General features: G+C 36.1%; 1 pseudogene; it reads right to left on the reverse strand.

The window, feature by feature from the left end:
- Positions 1-9,548: 9,548 nt before the first annotated feature.
- On the reverse strand, positions 9,549-10,473 carry LOC139040632 (olfactory receptor 4C5-like; annotated as a pseudogene).
- Between the last annotated feature and the right edge of the window lie 7,972 nt (positions 10,474-18,445).

The following is an 18,445-nucleotide window of genomic DNA, read 5'->3' on the forward strand; positions in this document are numbered from 1 at the left end:
TTTTTTATTTATAAAAGTAGTACTGTATAAGCCACAGGCTACTTCTTTATGTACAAACTAGTGCAGATGGAGAAGATAATAATTTCAAAGCATTTCCTGTTATGTGGAACTTGAAACATTCATAGAGTTATAAATCGTCAACTAGTCACCAGCTGGTTCTTTGCAGACTCATACATTTTTCAGCCAGGACTATCTATGAAAGCAAGTCCACTTTCAAATTGGTTTAAACAATGAAGGCCAAAGGGCTTCAAGAAGAGAATTACAATGATTAGAGAGGAATGTAAGAAATTTACCTTCTTATCTGTTTATATTAAGGGGATGAAAAATGGGTTTTATAAAGCACAAAGAGTTTAGGTCAGATTAGCTCAGATTTGAATTCTGATTCAGTTCAGTTTTAGCTAATTGATCTTAAGCAATGTAATTAACCTCTCCATCCATTGGTTTTTTAATTTATGAAATGTGATTATCCATATTACTGCACTTGAGCTGTGGTGAGAATTACATAACAGAAAGAATATAAAGCACTTTGTGCATAGTAAGCACTCACATAAAAAAAGCTGCTATAATTATATGTACTATCATTGTTCTAATGCTGCTCACACATCCTATGGGTGGGGTCACCGTTATGTCCAAACAGTGAATTGTGTTATACAGAGGTAAGTTCCATAGTTTGGGGCTTCAAATAAATTAAGGACAGAAAGAAATTAGGGTCAGAAATTAGCTGCCTCCAAAACATATAAAGTGAGTGCTTAGGTCAAGACTTTATTCACAAAAAGTGCTCAATTAACATTAGCTAAGATCTTCTACCTTCTCCTCCTCCGCCGCCTCCTCCTTATTTTCGCATTGTCCTATTTCATTCCATCCTTCTTGGGAACTACAACTAGATCTTTAAAAGATTTAAAAATTTGATCTTTTAAACATACCATTGCCTGCATATATTTACAAGATGGTCACACATAGGAGTGCCATAAATCAAAACATCTATTTTTTAAAGGCCTTTGTATATTGTGAGATCTAACCTGATATAAGGTTCTGAGAACGTGAGAAATGTCAGGATCACATGATATTCAAATCCCTGGGTGAGAAATCTGAAAACAGGTTTCTGCGCTCTTCTCTAAGAATCACAAGCTCTGTACAGAGATAATTCTTTTAGTCTCAGAACTGGGTTCTCCTTTCTCCTCCTTCTTCCAGAGGACAGGACAGGACAGAATCCATCATTAATGAGAGATTTTTATATTAGTTCTACCTAGTCATCTCGCAGTCGCTCCAACCACCTCTCCCATTTGTGACTGCTGAGATATTTAAGGGCATTTTAATCCCACAATAGATAGCTGGTAATGGGCTAGCTCTTGGTGTCCAGAGACCTGATCATTGGCCCCATTAACTTTCCTTGCTGAGGTAATTACTCACCATTATGCTGTCCCTACTTGTAAGTGGATGACATTTATGACATATTTTGAAGTGAAATGAGGCTGAGTCACATGTTTAGTCCTCCTGTGATCACGGTTGATGAAAGACAGTAGCAGTGTTCTTGGTCTCCACTGTCAGGAACTGCAGTCCCCAGAATACCTTATGCCCTGGAGACATCTCTGAAGGCTATACAGCATCTGAGAAACTTTCACTATTTTTCAGCTGACTCATTTTTTCAAGTTAAATTGTTGAATTCTTACACCTTAGGAAATATGTAATGTTATTTCCCTTTTACAGATTAAAAAAACAGGTAGAGAGGTGAAGCAATTTGCTTACATTTATAAGGCTAATTAAAGCTGGAGACAAGATGAGAAATCAAGGCCATTTGATCCAAAGCTCTTAATCTCTGACTCCAAAGCTTCTATTTCCAAAGCTCTTAGAATTTCATTATGTTCATGATATGGGTTATTTTCTATCATCCAGATTCATGATCATTGTCCAGCTCCATGACACCAACTTGTTCTTACATCACTGGTAATTTTCTATAAAAGCTGTTTTGTTTTCAGAATTTGCATTGCCTTTGTCTATGTCTAAAACAAGACTTTAATGTACAGATATTTTCTGTTTTACTCTATGGACTTTCTTAATTATATTTCTTTTGTACCAGCCAATTCTGATTCTAGTTCTTTTTGTAGACCACTGTATGCTACAGAGAATGGTGGAGATATGATTTTTTTTTTAAAGATTTTATTTTTCCTTTTTTCTCCCCAAAGTCCCCATACATAGTTGTGTATTTTTAGCTGTGGGTCCTTCTAGTTGTGGCGTGTGGGACGCTGCCTCAGCGTGGTTTGATGAGCAGTGCCATGTCCGCACCCAGGATTCGTACCGATGAAACACTGGGCTGCCTGCAGTGGAGTGCATGAACTTAACCACTCGGCCACGGGGCCAGCCCCGAGATATGATTTTTTAAAACTAGCTTAGCATGAAAATGCACTCTTCTTCAGATTATCATTAGTAAAAAAAATATATTGCTGTGGAGGGAGGACATATAAACCTCTTAAAATTAGAAAGAGACGAAAAAGTATATTTTGATTAAAAGCACTTTTTGAAGGCTCTTCTCCTGCTGTTCTACACTTTTTCCAGATACAGTTGTTTTCTCCTTTAAAATAAAACTTCACTCTAGTTGTAATGCTTGGAATAAAGAGTGTTCAAGAATATTGCTGTTGATCTCTTTCATACCTACAATCAGGGCGTATATTACTACTTTTGTGGGCCTTTGGTACAGTTGTCCTCATGGATTCTTTCCTCCATAATAATATTAAAAATTAGTGCCAGTACCGGGCTGTCTTAGTTACTATAGCTTTGTAAGATAGTTTGAAATCAGGAAGTGGGATGCCTCCAGCATTCTTCTTCTCTCTCAGGATTGATTTGGCTATTAGAGGTCTTTCGTGGTTTCATCTGAATTTTAGGATTATTTTTCTATTTCTGTGAAAATTGGCATTGGAATATTGATGTAGATTGCAATGACTATAGATTACATTGAGTAGTATGGACATCTTGACAATATTGAGTCTTACAATCCATGAATATGGGATAGCTTTCCATTTTTTTGTGTCCTTTTTACTTTCACCAATGCTTTGTAGTTTTCAGTTTACTAGTCTTTCATCTTTTTAGTTAAGTTTATTTCTAAGTATTTTATTCTTTTTGATGCTGTTGTAAATGAGATTTTTTAAATCTCCTTTATGAATAGTTATTTGGTAGAGTATAGAAATGCAACTGACTTTAGTATGTTGATTTTGTATCCTGCTATTTTACTTAGTTTGTTTATTAGTTCTAACAAATAATAGGTAATAGATAATCTGAACAAAAATCTGAGTTTCTTTATTAGTTGAGGGGGTTCCTTAGTGATTTCAACATGTAAGATTATGTCCTCTGAAAATAGTGATAGTTTTACATCTTCCTTCCTGATTGGATGACTTATTTATTTTATTTTATTTTTTTTGCCTAATTGCTCTGGCTAGGACTTTCAATACTATTTTGAATAGAAATGGTGAGAGTGGGAATCCTTCCTTGTTCCAAATCTTAGAGGAAAATCTTCAGTTGTTCACTGGTTGAGTTGTTGAAGAAAGAAGTTCTTCAGTTGTTGACTATGTTGTCTGTGGGCTTGCCATATATGACCTTTATTATGTTGAGGTAATTTCCTTCTAAGCCTAGATTGTTGAGTTTTTATCATGAAAAGGTATTGATTTTTTCAATTGATTTTTATGCATCTATTGATATGAGCATATGACTGTCATCCTTCACTCTGTTATTGTGGTATATCACATTTATTGATTTTTGTATGTTGAACTACCTTTGCATCCCAGGAATGAATATCACTTGGTTTTGATGTATGAGCCTTTTGATGTGCTGTTGAATTCACTTTGCTAGTACTTTGCTGAATATTTTTGCATTTATGTTCATTAGTGACAAGGCCTGTGGTTTTCTTTTCTTGTGGTGTCTTTATTTGGCTTTAGTAACAGAGTAATGCTGGCCTTGTGAAACAAATTTCGAAGCGTTCTTTACTCTTTAATTTTTTGGAATAGTTTCAGAAGGATTGACGTTAATTTTTCTTTAAATGTTTGGTACAATTCACCAGTGAAGACATCTGCTCTTAAACTTTGTTGGAAAGTTTTCGATTACTGATTCAATTTCCTTCCTCATTATTGGTCTGTTCAGATTATCTATTTCTTCACAATTCAAATCTGGTAGCTTGTATATTTCTAGGAATTTATCCATTTCTTCTAGGTTACCCAATTTGTTGGCATAAAATTATTCATAGCAATCTCTTATAATCTTTTTATTTTCTTGGCATCAGTTGCAATGTCTCCTTTTACATTTTTGATTTTGACTTCCTCTTTTTTTCTCAGTCTAGCTAAAGTTTGTCAATTTTGATAATCTTTTCAGAAAACCAACTCTTAGCTTCATTGATTTTTTTCTATTGTTGTTCTAGTCTCTATTTCATTTATTTCTGTTCTAATCTTATTATTCCTTCCTTTGCTAACTTTGGGCTTAGTTGTTATTTTTCTCACTTTTTGTGGTATAATGTAAGGTTTTCTTGAGATATTCTTTTTTAATGTAGGTATTCATTACTATAAATTTCCCTCTTCGTATTGTTTTTAACATATACCATAGGTTTCAGTATGTTGTGTTTTAATTTTCCTTTGTTTTGAGATATTTTCTGATTCACTCCTTGATTTTTTCTTTTACCTATTGCTTGTACCTGACTGTGTTGTTTAATTTCCATGTATTTGTTAATTTTCCAGTTTTCCTTCTGCTCTTGATTTCTGGTTCCTATCCATTGTGCTCAGAAAGATACTTTGTATGATTTCAATCTTCTTATTTTTTTAAGACTAGTTTTGTTGCCTAACATATGATATATCCTGCATAATTATCCACAATACAATTGAGTACAATTGAGAAGAATGTATATTCTGTGCTAATGGATGGAATGGTTTGTATATGTGTGTTAGGTCTGTTTTGTCTATAGTGTTGTTCAAGTCAATTTTGTTCTCATTGATTTTCTGTCTGGATGTTCTATTCATCATGAAAATGGAGTATTGAAATTTCTTACTGTTATTTAATTGTTTTCTATTTCTGCCTTCATATCTGATAATATTTGCTTAATATATTAAGGGGTTCCAATGTTGTGTGCATATATATTTCTAATTATTATATCTTCCTTCAGAATTTTTTTATCATTATGTAAAGTCTTACTTTGTTTCTTGTGACAATTTTGGCTTAAAGTCTATTTTACCTGACATATTGCTCTACTTCTGTTACTATTTGCATGAAATGTCATTATTCATCACTTTTGCTTTGAACCTGTGTGTGTCCTGAAACCTTAAGTGAGTATCTTGTAGACAGCATATAACTGGAAGTTTTAAAAAATCTGTGTAGCTATTGTATGCCTTTTTCATGGAGATTATCTTTAGAGCCTAGACTATCTGGCACTGTGATGGATGCTGGGTATATGGCACACTGTTGCTAATTATGTAAATCTGTATACAGTTACATGTACAGATAGTTTTCTTGTTGTTGTCTTCCTGTTTATTTTTAGCCTGTCACCACAAAACTAATTTTAGTAAACATGCTTGGATAAGTTAGGTCTGTTTCAAATTTGAGAAAAACCTGGATTTAATAATCATTGCCCTGTGCCTAGCCCCACCCGCTCAAAGTCATGGACTATCTTTGAGATGGTATTCTGCAGCTAATTGCTCATGGTTCCTTTTCTTTAATTGTTTCTTCACTAATCTAGAGAAATGTTTAAGTAGATTTTGAGTGTAGGGATCTGCTGATGTACTTACTCTTCAAATCCTCAAAGGAGTAGTAAGTAATCCTGTTAGAATCTTTGCAAATAATGGCAGCTGATGACTTTTAGTTATTCTCACTTGGTAGTGATAAATATCATTAGGACAATTTTGAAGACATAGTTAGGCCTGAGTTCAAAGTATGTCGCTGGCCATGTTTGGAGTTTAGACTTGACTGGAGCAAATCTGAAGTGTTCATCAAAAGGTCTGATTGCGGTTTTCACTATCCTGTCTTTTGATCTTTGGCTGGGTTTAAGCCTTATTGTGTTCAGAAGAAAGAGTTTTCCTCTGAGAACATTACTGGCTTGTGTTGTTTGATTGTCCATAGTATAGACATGCCAGCCTTTAAGACTAAATATCTATACACCCTGGAAGACTGTGACCTTTTCATTTATGATTGACTGAGAAGCTTTAGTGGGTAGGATTCCTAGCTACTCTCAGCTCCCCAAGTTGAATGAATTAAAAGACATGGATATAATTTTTTTTCCGGAGTTCCTAGGAGTCAGGAGGCACAGGAGTAAAGCTTTGCTTCCTACTGTACAATGGAGAATCATGAGGATGTAAAGTTAAGAATTATGCTTATAGGCAGAAGTGGTTGAAAAAAATCACACTCAGAGAAGCTTCTTTGTAGAAGACACTTATAGGAGATAGAACAAAAGCACTGTAGGGAGCAGGACTCCACTTCCATTCACTCTCTTTCAGCCTTTAATGTGGAGTTGGTTGCAACCTTGCCAGGGATCATCTGGGTTGGTGTAACTTACTTGGCACTTTGAGTTCAGGCTATTCCTTTACCGAAGGAGATGATAAGGGATAGGTATGGGCATACTCCCCACCTACAGAATTGTTCTGAGCAAGAAGTGAGAGTCCTTGGGGATCCATAAAATCACCTATTCATGTATGCAGAGGCTGGATTCCATCAACCTGACTGCTTGGTTGGAGTTCTGTCCCAGGAAAAGGATGTCAGAAAAGACAGGATGACTGATCTATAGTGGAAATTTCCTAGCAATAGCATAAAATAAATATAACTCAAATTTAGCATTGATTTCAAGTAGACATGAAGAAAAGCAGACTTATTAATCTTCTTTATTATGCTTTCTTCTGGAGCCCAAACCCTCAGATTTACCAGGACCCATAGATATTTTGAAGGTGCTCTGGTAGCTAATGGAATGGTGAAATCATTCAAAGAGGTGGTAAATTCAATAGGAAAAGCAGGTCTCCTAATTTATAGAAGGAAGGATGTATTAGAAAGTGAAATAAGCTAATACGGAGAATTTTGTAGGAAAAGGAAGAGTGTGAGTGGGGTTGAGAATAAACTATGAAGGGAACTAACTAAGTGATTAATGAGCTTGAGGCTGAAAATACTGTTTCCTTTATTGGGCTTGGAGCACATAAGAGTGGCAGTTCAGTTTGAACATACGTATTAATGACCAGAAAAAAAGAAGATGATAATTAACAAGTTAAAATTTCTGAGGAGAAAGGAAGCAGTTGTATGCAGAATACATGTAGATATATTAACATTAAATATGAGGCCTTGCACATATTTTAATAGTTTGGGCAAGTAGGCAAAAATGAATTATAGATATAATTATTGATGAGAAGTTTAAGGTTAGGAGAATGATTCTGTTTTGGCCCCTATTTTCCTGGGAAGCAGGAGGCATAGTATCCTCCTGGGATAAAAGGAAAATTCAAGGGATCAAGGTTATAGGGAATTGGTGAAAAATTTGGACATATGCCCAGAAGAATGTTTAGGAAGAAAGAACTGTCTAGAAGAGCCAGAAAATTTGCTCAAGAAGCTTTGAAGTCCTAGTTCACATTTGATTTCATAATTTTTGTTGGCACTCCCTAGTTTATAATTTTCTTAAGTATTGCCTTACATCTTAGGTAAAGGGAAAAAGAAGATGGTATATAAATTATGGTTTAAATACTTCAGTTAGTGTAGTATGTTACACTTGAAGCAGAACAAGGCTTTATATAGGCGAGATTTTGTAAAGATTACTATTTACCAATTCTACCCTATTTGAGAATTAACATACAGTCAAGCCTGTATAATGATATTTTGGTAAATGACAGACCACCTATACAGCAGTGGCCCCATAAGATTAGTACTATATAGCCTACCATCCAGGTTTGTGCAAATACACTCTACAATGTTGGCACAACAATGAAATCCCCTACCAATGGATTCCCCATCCTCAAGTGACCCCTGACTGTAATTGCAAAACTTATGTTAACCTTTTCTCTCCTTAATACTTATAAATCTTTTAAAAGGTAAAATTAGTCAATGTATTACTCAGGATAAGCTACATTTTGCCATGAAAACAAATGAATCCTGAACTCTCAGTGGCTTGACTCATACAATTTTATTTCCTATTCAGGCCTAATCCACTTAAGATTAGGTTATCCTCCAGGGTAGTTCTCTTCCATGTAGTTACTCAGTAATCCAAGTTGTTTCCGCCGGGTGGACCTACCATCTCAATGAGTGTCATCCAGGCTTGCTGCAGCAGGGAAAAAAAAAGCTGGGGAGTAGCACACTGGCTCCTAAATGTTTCAGCCTGGGTGTGACATACATCCCTTCTGCAAACATGGTCCTACTTAAAAACAAGTGGGCTGGAAAATATGGTATTAGAGAATGGATTCTTAGTGATCAGCAAATAGACTGGCTGTGCTTGGAAAAAACTGATCTCACATTTGGAATAGATTGTTTGCTAGATAATTGAATATCAATCTTTATGAAATATATACATAGCATAAAATATAGGCATGACTTTGGAGTCATTGGGTTATTTCACCCCTTATGAAGGGAGAAGTGGAATTGCTAGGATTTGCAGGACTTCTGTCCTAGCCCAGGTCCTGATCCCTTCTTTTATCTGGGTTATCTCTCTAAAAATTGAACTGTTTCTGTATCTCAAATTATTTCCCATCTCAGTGGTCTTCAACTGACCTGAAATTTTCTATTTAAATTTGAATGTGCACACTTTGTCTTGATTACTCAGATATCATCAACTCTTTTGTACCTGAAACTTTTGTTTCTATTAGCTAAGGCATAAATCCATCCAATAAAAGTTACATTGGAGGTGAAATGGTATATAGGATGTCTTCGACCAAAAAGTGCTCCACAAAATATCTTCTACCTGGGACATCATGTGCAAGATTGCTTAACAATTGTACCTGGAAGAATTTTATATTCCTTCCTGGCTTTAGGCAGAGAAAATAATTTATTCTGAGAAGAGCCCAGATTACGAGGTGATTGGTGCCCCCTGGAATTGTGCAACACAACAGCATTAATTTTGGGATGATTCCTCCCTTAATGACTCTCTCATTCCTCAAAACCCATTCATTTCTTGTTGATCTCTAACTCTCACAATAATAAATCTACCTTGAATACAGTAGTTGGGATTAAAACTACTCATTCTCAAGAAAATACTTAGCTGTTAGGCATTTTTGTTTAAACAATTTAATTACTTGGCCTATTGCTTATATAATCTATACCTGAAGCTTTACAAAGAATTATTCTACTGAATACATAAACTCAGAGGTTTTCCATACATTGTGACATTTTTATGCTGATTAGCAATGTCCCTTTGACCAACAATTTGTAAATGCAAAGCGGTTTCTAATTGGAGGAGAATTTAGTCATCATTTAATAAAATATTTATATTTTATGAAATAGGGACCATTAAAGAACCCAGAAAAAAGGGAAGCAAAAGATACTTAAAGCATGTATTTGGACTTCAAGACCATTGTCCTTTCTATTAGTCATACTTGTTAAAATATGAATAGATTTTGTTTTTATCTTCTGCAGTCACATGAATTGTTATCCAAGATTACCCTTTGGCTCCAGATGTTCCTCATGGCATTTTTCACCTCTGAGTTTCTGAGGGTGTAGATTAAAGGGTTTAACATGGGTATTACCATAGTATAAAAAAAGCCACTGCTTTATCAATGGGGAAGGTAATCACAGGTCGAAGTTATACAAATATACAGGGTACAAAGAATAAGATGACTACAGTAACATGAGAAGCACAGGTAGAGAGAGACTTCCGCTGTCCTTCAGTGATGTGAGGTCGTAGGGAGCAAAGGAGGTGATAAGAATAAAAAAAATAAGCATATACATCAGTCCACTGTTGGCAGCCACAAAAAGTCCAAGGACATGAGTATCAGTGCAGGAGAGTTGTAGCAGAGGGAAAAGGTCACAGATGAAATGGTCAATGACATTGGGGCCACAGAAGGGCAGCCAGACCAAAAAAAGAATTTGAATCAGTGCGTGAAGAAATCCCCCAGTCCAGGCCAGGACCACCAGGAGGCCACACACTTGCCTGTTCATTGTGATTGTGTAGTGCAATGGCTTACAGATGGCCACATAGCGGTCATAGGCCATTACTGTGAGCAGGATGATCTCAACTCCCCCAAAGAAATGCCCTGCAAAAAGCTGAGTCAGGCACCCACCGAAGGAGATGGTTTTCTTTTCTGCAAGTAAGTCAAATAGCATTTTGGGAGCCACAGTAAAAGAGCAACAGCCATCTATAAAGGACAAGAAAGACAGAAAAAAATACATGGGGGAACCTAGGGCTCTGCTGGTGGTGATTGTCACCACAATGAGTGGGTTTCCTGCCACAGTGAAAAAGTAGATGACTGCAAACACAGGGAACAAGAGTTTCTGCACATCTGGGTTCTGCGTCAGGCCGAGCAGGATGAATTCAGTCACATTGCTCATTAGCTCCATGAATTCTTTTTGGTATTTGGATAATTGAGTTATCTGTGAATAGCACAAGCACAGGGGCTGCAATTGTGGCAGATAAATTTTGATCAAGAAAATAATTTCTGTTAGGATTATTATCTGCAAGAAGATAAAACTAAGACTTAAATTTGGGCTATCTTATTAGTTGCATAATGAACACATAGCCCTGTTCTTTCTCTCCCACACACACATTCATGCACACATTTATATACACAAGCATGGTTTTATGACTGTTGACATGCCAGGAATTTTCTTGTAATTGTACGTGGATGGACATTGTCTCATCATTTGCCTAATTATTTCCTCCTTAGAAAAACAGGAATAAAAAGAGGACCAGTAGGGAAGACCAGAGGCTTGAATTCATGAGCCTACACCCGCATGTCTTTCCTCTAGTCACTTGTGCTGATGAGGCTAAGCTGCAGAGTTCATTACTCTTGTTATTTTTAACTTGTTTCAGGGTGTATATAAAACAATAGGTAAACTCAATTTGAAACTAAGGATGATGTAGTCACATTTCAGAAAAACTGAACTGAGTGAATGTTTGAGACTACAGCAAAATAAGCCTGGAGATTAGATTGTGAGCTTACACTGCATTCAAACAGAACTGTCTAGGAATATCATTAAACAGGAAGGCAGAAAGATATCCTGAAGAGGATAAAGCAGAGAACATGATGCAAGGCAATTCCACAGATTTATTTGAAAGTTTAGAATTCACTAGTTAGAGAACTTCTTTCATGATTAGGTTTCAGGGGCATTTTGAAAATCAAAACTCAACTTAAGGAAGACTATGACAAATTCTCTGGATCTATTTAGAAAACAGATACATTTAAGGTGAGGCAATAAAAGCATCATAATTTGTTGGCCAGCGTGTGTTCTTTATAGTCTGGTAGACAATTCTTTACTCTGTTTTCATGGATGAGTAGCCATGTGACGTTGTGTGCAAACCTTAGCCTTACTGTGCCTAAACTTTCTCATATATAAAATAGGAAAAACAAAAAATAGCATAGAGGAATTGAAAAACAGCATTATTACATAGGTCAAAGTTTTAACTTATAGGTAAAATGCATAACTTTTCACACATTCCAAATTCTTGATAATAGAATAAAAATGAAAAAAATCCACATTTCATTATTCTTATCCTCAAAATATTTGATTGTTATAATATTAAGAAAGAACACAATGAATAGAGAAAATAAATGAACGAAATACTCAATTCAAGAGGTTAGAAAAGCAACTGATTATATTCAGAGAAAGGTTGAATGCAGAAATCAATACATCAGGTAATAGGGAAATATTAGACTTGATAAACAAATCCAAAGCTTTTTAGTATTTTAAAAGTACAAATAAATCTGATAAGTACAAATACGTTCAGTAAGAAGCAAATATGGTCAAATTGCAAAAGGACATTGTTTTTACAGAATATTTAAAAGAATGTCATGTGTAGTTCATCAAAGATTTTTCAATAACTAGATAGGTGTTTTTCAAAGTAAAGCAAGTCTTCTCTTCATGCTGTCACCAACAAAAAAACAAAAAGGAAAAATAAAGAAAAAGGAAAAAAGAATAGAGTGTATTAAAGCCTTCAAATAAATCATAGATCTGTTCAAAACAAAAAAAGAAATAAAGAAAAATATTTTATCTAATCTCTAGATGGGAAAGGAAGAGCATTCTAAGCAAAATGCAATGGTATAAGATATAGGACAAAACTAACAGACTCAACTACATAAAGATATGAAACACAATGGAAAAATACTTGTAACAAGTGTAATAGATAACCATTATTATAGAAATAGTTTTCACAAAAAGATGGGCTCACACTATTATAAAAATAAAGGGAAAACTAATAAAAAGATAATGTTCACAAAAACATTAGACATCTAAAAAATCCTTTATTTCAGAAGTCATTAAATTCAAAGTTATCAGATACAATTTAAAAACAGAGGAATACTTTTAACTGGCAAATTGGCAAAGATTCATGACATGTTATATTGCCCAGTGCTGGTGACTGCGTGTAGTATAAACAATTCTGGAACAAAGTTTGACTCTATATAATAAGGGCTTTATAACTGGTCATGTCCCTTGGTCCCATACTCCTTATGCTTAAGAATCTATTCTAGATAAAAAAGATGGACAGTGGCCGGCCTAGTGGCGCAGCGGTTAAGTGCGCACGTTCCACTTCAGCAGCCGGGGGTTTGCCGGTTTGGATCCTGGGTGCGGACCTGGCACCGCTTGGCAAGCCATGCTGTGGTAGGCATCCCCCATATAAAGTAGAGGAAGATGGGTGCAATGTTAGGTCAGGGCCAGTCTTCCTCAGCAAAAAGAGGAGAATTGGCAGCAGTTAGCTCAGGGCTAATTTTGCTCAAAAAAAAAGGACAAAACTTTTTCATACACGTTCTGTTTCACAATTATTTTATGATAATGAAAAAAGGAAAAAAAGTCCAAATGTTTACATAAAGAGGAACAGTTCACTGAATTATACTTATGAAATACCAGGTAGACACTGAAGTTTTGTGCAAGAAGAATTAGTGGTGCAGAAAGATTCTTCTAATATAGAGTGGAAAACTCAAGATATAAAATAGTTTATATATTATGATCTAAATTGTTCAAAATGATATGTATACATTAAAAAGTATTTGAAAAGTACACTAAAGACTAATAGTGGTTATTTGAATTCAAAGTTAAGGTCAATTTTTCTTTGAAAAATTTTCTGGTCTAAGTTTTCTACAAAGAAAAGAGATTACCCTTATAATCAGTAAAATAATTTAATAAAAGAAATTTTATTATCTTATCTTGGGTCTGGGTTCATAATATACTAAGTGACTGCTTTTCTCAGTAGACTAAATATGCCAGTCACTATTCATATAAATCTGTGACAGTAGAAACATCTGTTTAAATCTAACTTACTTATAAATTGAAAACTCTAGGATCACCTTGAGAAAAAAATACTAACAAAGAAATCACAGATTGTACTTACCTCTCTGAGTGCATTTGGGAAAGAAGTAACAGGTTACTTCTATAATAAGACATCTTACTTGTACACCACCCTTGTAGCAATCACTGGCCCATTACTGACACTGCTTTGCAGGTTCATTTATTTTTATCTTAATTATAATATTTCTTTTCCTCACTTAATGACTTGAAAATAATTACTAAGAGAGACTTCCTAAATAATGCTGAGTTCATGGGCTGGGTTTATTTTTGCTTTACAGAGTCACAGCATCCTATGAGTGTGAGGCACAGCATCTCAGCTCAGATAATGAATTTCGTTAGTCAGACATCTTCCAAAGCATTAGGCTTCAAAAGAAATTGATGGGAAAAAAACCATAAGCATTAGAGAACATCTCTCCAAGCCGCCTTACCAAGCATTTGTCAGTCTCTCTCGGTGACCATATGAATTATATGATAAAAGCCACTTTGAGATCTGATCTGATTTAAAGACCTGAAAATAACAAGGTATGTTAAAGCAGAAGAACTAAGGATTGCAAGCACCATAAAATCAGCAATAAATGAAAGTTGCCTTGGGAGAAACAAGTCCCTGAAGCTAGTTCTTTTAAGCCGTTTTCTTAGTAAGATCATGCTCAGCTGGGAGATATCTCCTTTGGCCCTTGGGAATCTGGATCCAAATGGGTTGAAAACTCAAAACCAAACAACTCTTGTGATCCATGGCCCATTATGCTTATGTGGTCTTCCCAGGTCTGCCCTTATCAACATTTTCATGTGCAGTTCCAGGGAAATATGTGAATGGGTGTTACTCAAGTGCAAGGAGTTAGGGAGGCTCTGATCTCTCAACTCCTAGAGGAGTAGATTTATCAGCTTCAATCAAGATGGGAGCCAAAGCAGTTTATCCTTTCTCTCCTGTGGCCATGGCATCTGTGACCAACGTATGGAGGAACCAGATGGGCTCAGTTTTCAGCCTCTCTATGACTGTATTTGGGAAGTGATTTTAGAGTCTGGGACCCAAGGCACAGAATGCTCTAGTCATGGGAGTATGGATGTATGAGCCACTCAGAGTCCATGAAACAGCCCTAATAATACTTGTGTCACAGAGTTATGGGGAGGATTGAACAAGACAACATATTAAAATGTCTGTCAGTACAAAACTGCTATTCTACTGAGGATAGACACATAGGTTAGAGAAACTGATCTTTAAGGATAAAAATCTGAAGCTTGCTTCAGAGTAAGAGTTTTGTTGGCCGTTCTATTTGCTAACTATGTGATCTTGAGCAAGTTTTTCAGCATCTTTATAACTGAGTTCCTACATCTGTAAAAGGGGAGAGATAATTGTATCTATCACAGGACCGTTCTGGGGTTTGTATGAGATAATACACGTAAAGTGCTTAGAATGGTGCCTGGCACGAAGTAAAAGCTCACTGTTGCCTGTTGTCATTTTCTGTATGGAAACTCAGAGCTCAGGGTGTGACTAACAGTTTCTGGCAAGAATTGTCTCAACTCATATATACATGTTTTATCTTCTTTACAATTGTGGTTTATAGAATCTTGGCAAATAAAGACATTAGGACAGAAGAAAGGCCAACTTTTAAAGTATTGAATACTAATTCATAAATCATAATAATTTAGAAATCTTTCTATGAGTATTTGACCTTCTCTTCACTAAAAACATCTGACAGTGAAGTTGAGAGTCCTTGAAAAGTTTGTAGGAGATAAAGGAAAGTGGATACAATGAGAAATAACAAGTAATGAGTCCTTTGTATTTATGTCACTCTGTTAGATGTTGTGTTTCATGTAAGTCTCACATAATCCCTTTGAAGGAGGTATGAATAATTCTATTTTATGTGGAAAGAAATTGTTGTTCACTGTGAGCATCATTTGGTCAAGATCAAAAAAGCTTATATTTGGTAAAGCTTGGATTTAAATACACACTGATCTCATTTCTAAGCCTGAGCTCTAACAATTACATTATTGTAATGCATTAGACGCTGGTTCTATGATGTGTCTCTTTCACTGGGAGTGATGGGAGGGGAGGTGCTGATTCAGACCAGCTGTGCATTACTAGAGGCTTTGGTTCTACCACCAGTGGCAGGCAGGACACATTCCTCAGATGGATCCCACACACAGCCATGACCATAAAGGAGTATCATAGAGAAAAAAGAACATCTCTTATTTTCCTCTCCTATGTTTGGCCCCCATCTAGGAGATCTGCCTAAGCACTATCTCGGGAGTTTTGATCTTGGAAATTTCCTAATGCCTGCAGAGTAGAAGGGAAGATGAATGGAATTTCAGACTTAGGACCAGGGACATCCTCTACATGGATGAGACATGGTAGAGCCCTAGACAAATAATACATCAAAGACATGAATCTGGGTATGACTCCCAGTTCTATTTGCTTTAAGATTCTATGCATGACATTTAACTTACCAGAACTTGTAAAATAGCCTTGAATACATTGGGGTTACTGAGAGGAACACCAAAAGGTAGCATATAAAATCACCCAGCTAGTGCATTATACATAGAAAATACTTGGAAAATATTTTCTGAATCTATGTGAAAGAAATATTTGCATTTTCCACTACTGTAATACTGTTGATTATCATTTATTGAATCCTGGATAAACTGTGTGATCTTGGGTAAGTTATTCAACTTCTCTCTGCCTCAGTTTCCTCTTCTGCAAAATAGAGATAATAAGATTACCTCAAAGGGTTGTTATTAGAACCAAATTAGTTGCTAAAGTGGGACAAAGGATTGAGGGTAGATATTTTTTCAAGATGGGAGAGACTTGATCATATTTAATGGCCAATAGGAAGACCTAAGAGAGAGATAAAGGAGGTGAGAGGAATTTTGGTTTCAAATTCACCATAACATTTTCTTTCCCTTTGACTTAAATTTCCAAGACGTTGGAGCTTTGAAATGCTTGCCAAATCTATTTGAATAAATTTGTGCCATCTTCACGTTCTCTGCTTCTGGTAACATTGTCCAGTCAGTGGAGACTTGGGAAATATACATTACATAATATGATGTTTGAACAGCTACATATAACATTTGTTTCTTATTCCTGAATACATTGGCCATTCTCCTTAACTACAGAGGTCACCATGGTAAGTTAACTAGAATTTTTATTTTTAATTCAGTTTCTTACATTTGCATCTTCTCCCAAGGTGTTTGTAATTAAAATCATTGAAGCATTACTTTCTGAAATTTGATGGAGGATCACTTTTTAAAAGTTTTGCAGAAATGTGTATCCTCCTCCCTGTTTATCAGAACTATGTTTACATTTTATGGATTCCTGAGTCAATTTCTAGGCTTTTGAGTGTGCAGACAGTGCAGTAGTGCAGTAATTTGTAGCTAAATGAGTTCTTGGGGATTTCTTCCAGAGATAGGACATACTGTGTCATAGTTTTGATAGTCAGAGATTGGCTTCTGTATAGTCACTCATTTCCTTGAAACAATCTCTGACTTTGATAATTTCCAGGGATGAAAGATGGAAAAGAATCCTAACTTGTACTGATAAGAGGAGATATGAGAGGCAAACGAGAATAAAAAAGGCAAATTTGAGGAGGAGCTGAGACAGGATGTGTAACTTGCATTGTGGTAAAAGCAGGTCATTATGGGAGAGAGAATGACAACTTATGGATTCGGTGGGCCTTTTTAGCTTTTTTTTTTTTACTGAGGAAGATTCACCCTGAGCTAACATCTGTACCAATCTTCCTCTATTTTGTATATGGGTTGCCACCACTGGATGGCTGATGAGTGATATAGGTCCACACCCAAGATCCAAACCCAAGAACCCAGGCTGCTGAAGTGCAGTGTGCCAAAATTTAGTCACCACACCACTGGCACAGTCCCTGGATTCTGTTTTTTTTTTTTTTTTTAAAGATTTTATTTTTTTTTCCTTTTTCTCCCCAAAGCCCCCCGGTACATAGTTGTATATTCTTCGTTGTGGGTCCTCCTTCTAGTTGTGGCATATGGGACGCTGCCTCAGTGTGGTTTTATGAGCAGTGCCATGTCCGCGCCCAGGATTCGAACGAACGAAACACTGGGCCGCCTGCAGCGGAGCACGCGAACTTAACCACTCGGCCATGGGGCCAGCCCCCCTGGATTCTGTTTTTTGATGTAAAGCTTCAGCTCTAAAACTGCCATCCCAAAGGAGAATGCCGTAAAATATAGGATCTGCAAAGAAACAATGTACTCTTTTCTGTGGTTGTGAATCTATATTGAACTCTAAATCAGGGTTTTTATTCTGACTATTCAAACTTTGTTGGATTTTGTTCTAGCCAGGCAAGACCTTATTTCTGCTACAACAAATGTGGTCCCAGCAGTATAACTGAATCTCTGCATCCCTAAAGTCAGACAGCCCCCTTGTTTTTCTAGAGAGTCAAGACAGATATTACTAAAGATGAAAGATAAAAGCTAATTCTCTTTGTCACTGTAGGGTGATTTTTCCTTTTATACACCCATCTTAAGACATGTTAGGGAAGATAAGGTGTGGTGGTGGAAAAAAAAATCACTGTGGTGACCATTAGAACACCTGGATTCTTATAGTTGTCTACTGCTAATTAATTAAGTGTGTTTCCTTGGACCTTATCTTTCTGGGCCTCCATGTTTTCATATTTAAAGAGCACATATGTTGATAAAATGCAAGGTAGTGGAGGATTTTTAGCTTACAACAATTCTAGGGTCTTGTCCAATGGAACCTCAAACTCATTAACATCTTACTCTACAGTTCACAGCTTGGAAAAAGAACTGCCATGGATTTCATATGGGCACAGTTTGTGGCCACTCATCCAGACTCTGGCATTGCTGATTCCTGGAAGTAAACTGGATCTATACTGAAGAAGCACTCAGTGCTAAAGAGCTAAAGACAGACATCCTAGATTATATATAGGCTCCTCTATTTTTTTACCATTATGAATTTGGACAAGTCTTTTGCCTTCTCCTTTCCACTTTTGCTTTTTCTTTATAACATAGTTAATAGTGTACCAACCTTATAGCAATT

Source organism: Equus asinus, chromosome 17 (genome assembly GCF_041296235.1).
Source record: "Equus asinus isolate D_3611 breed Donkey chromosome 17, EquAss-T2T_v2, whole genome shotgun sequence".
In the NCBI taxonomy this organism is placed as follows: Eukaryota; Metazoa; Chordata; class Mammalia; order Perissodactyla; family Equidae; genus Equus; species Equus asinus.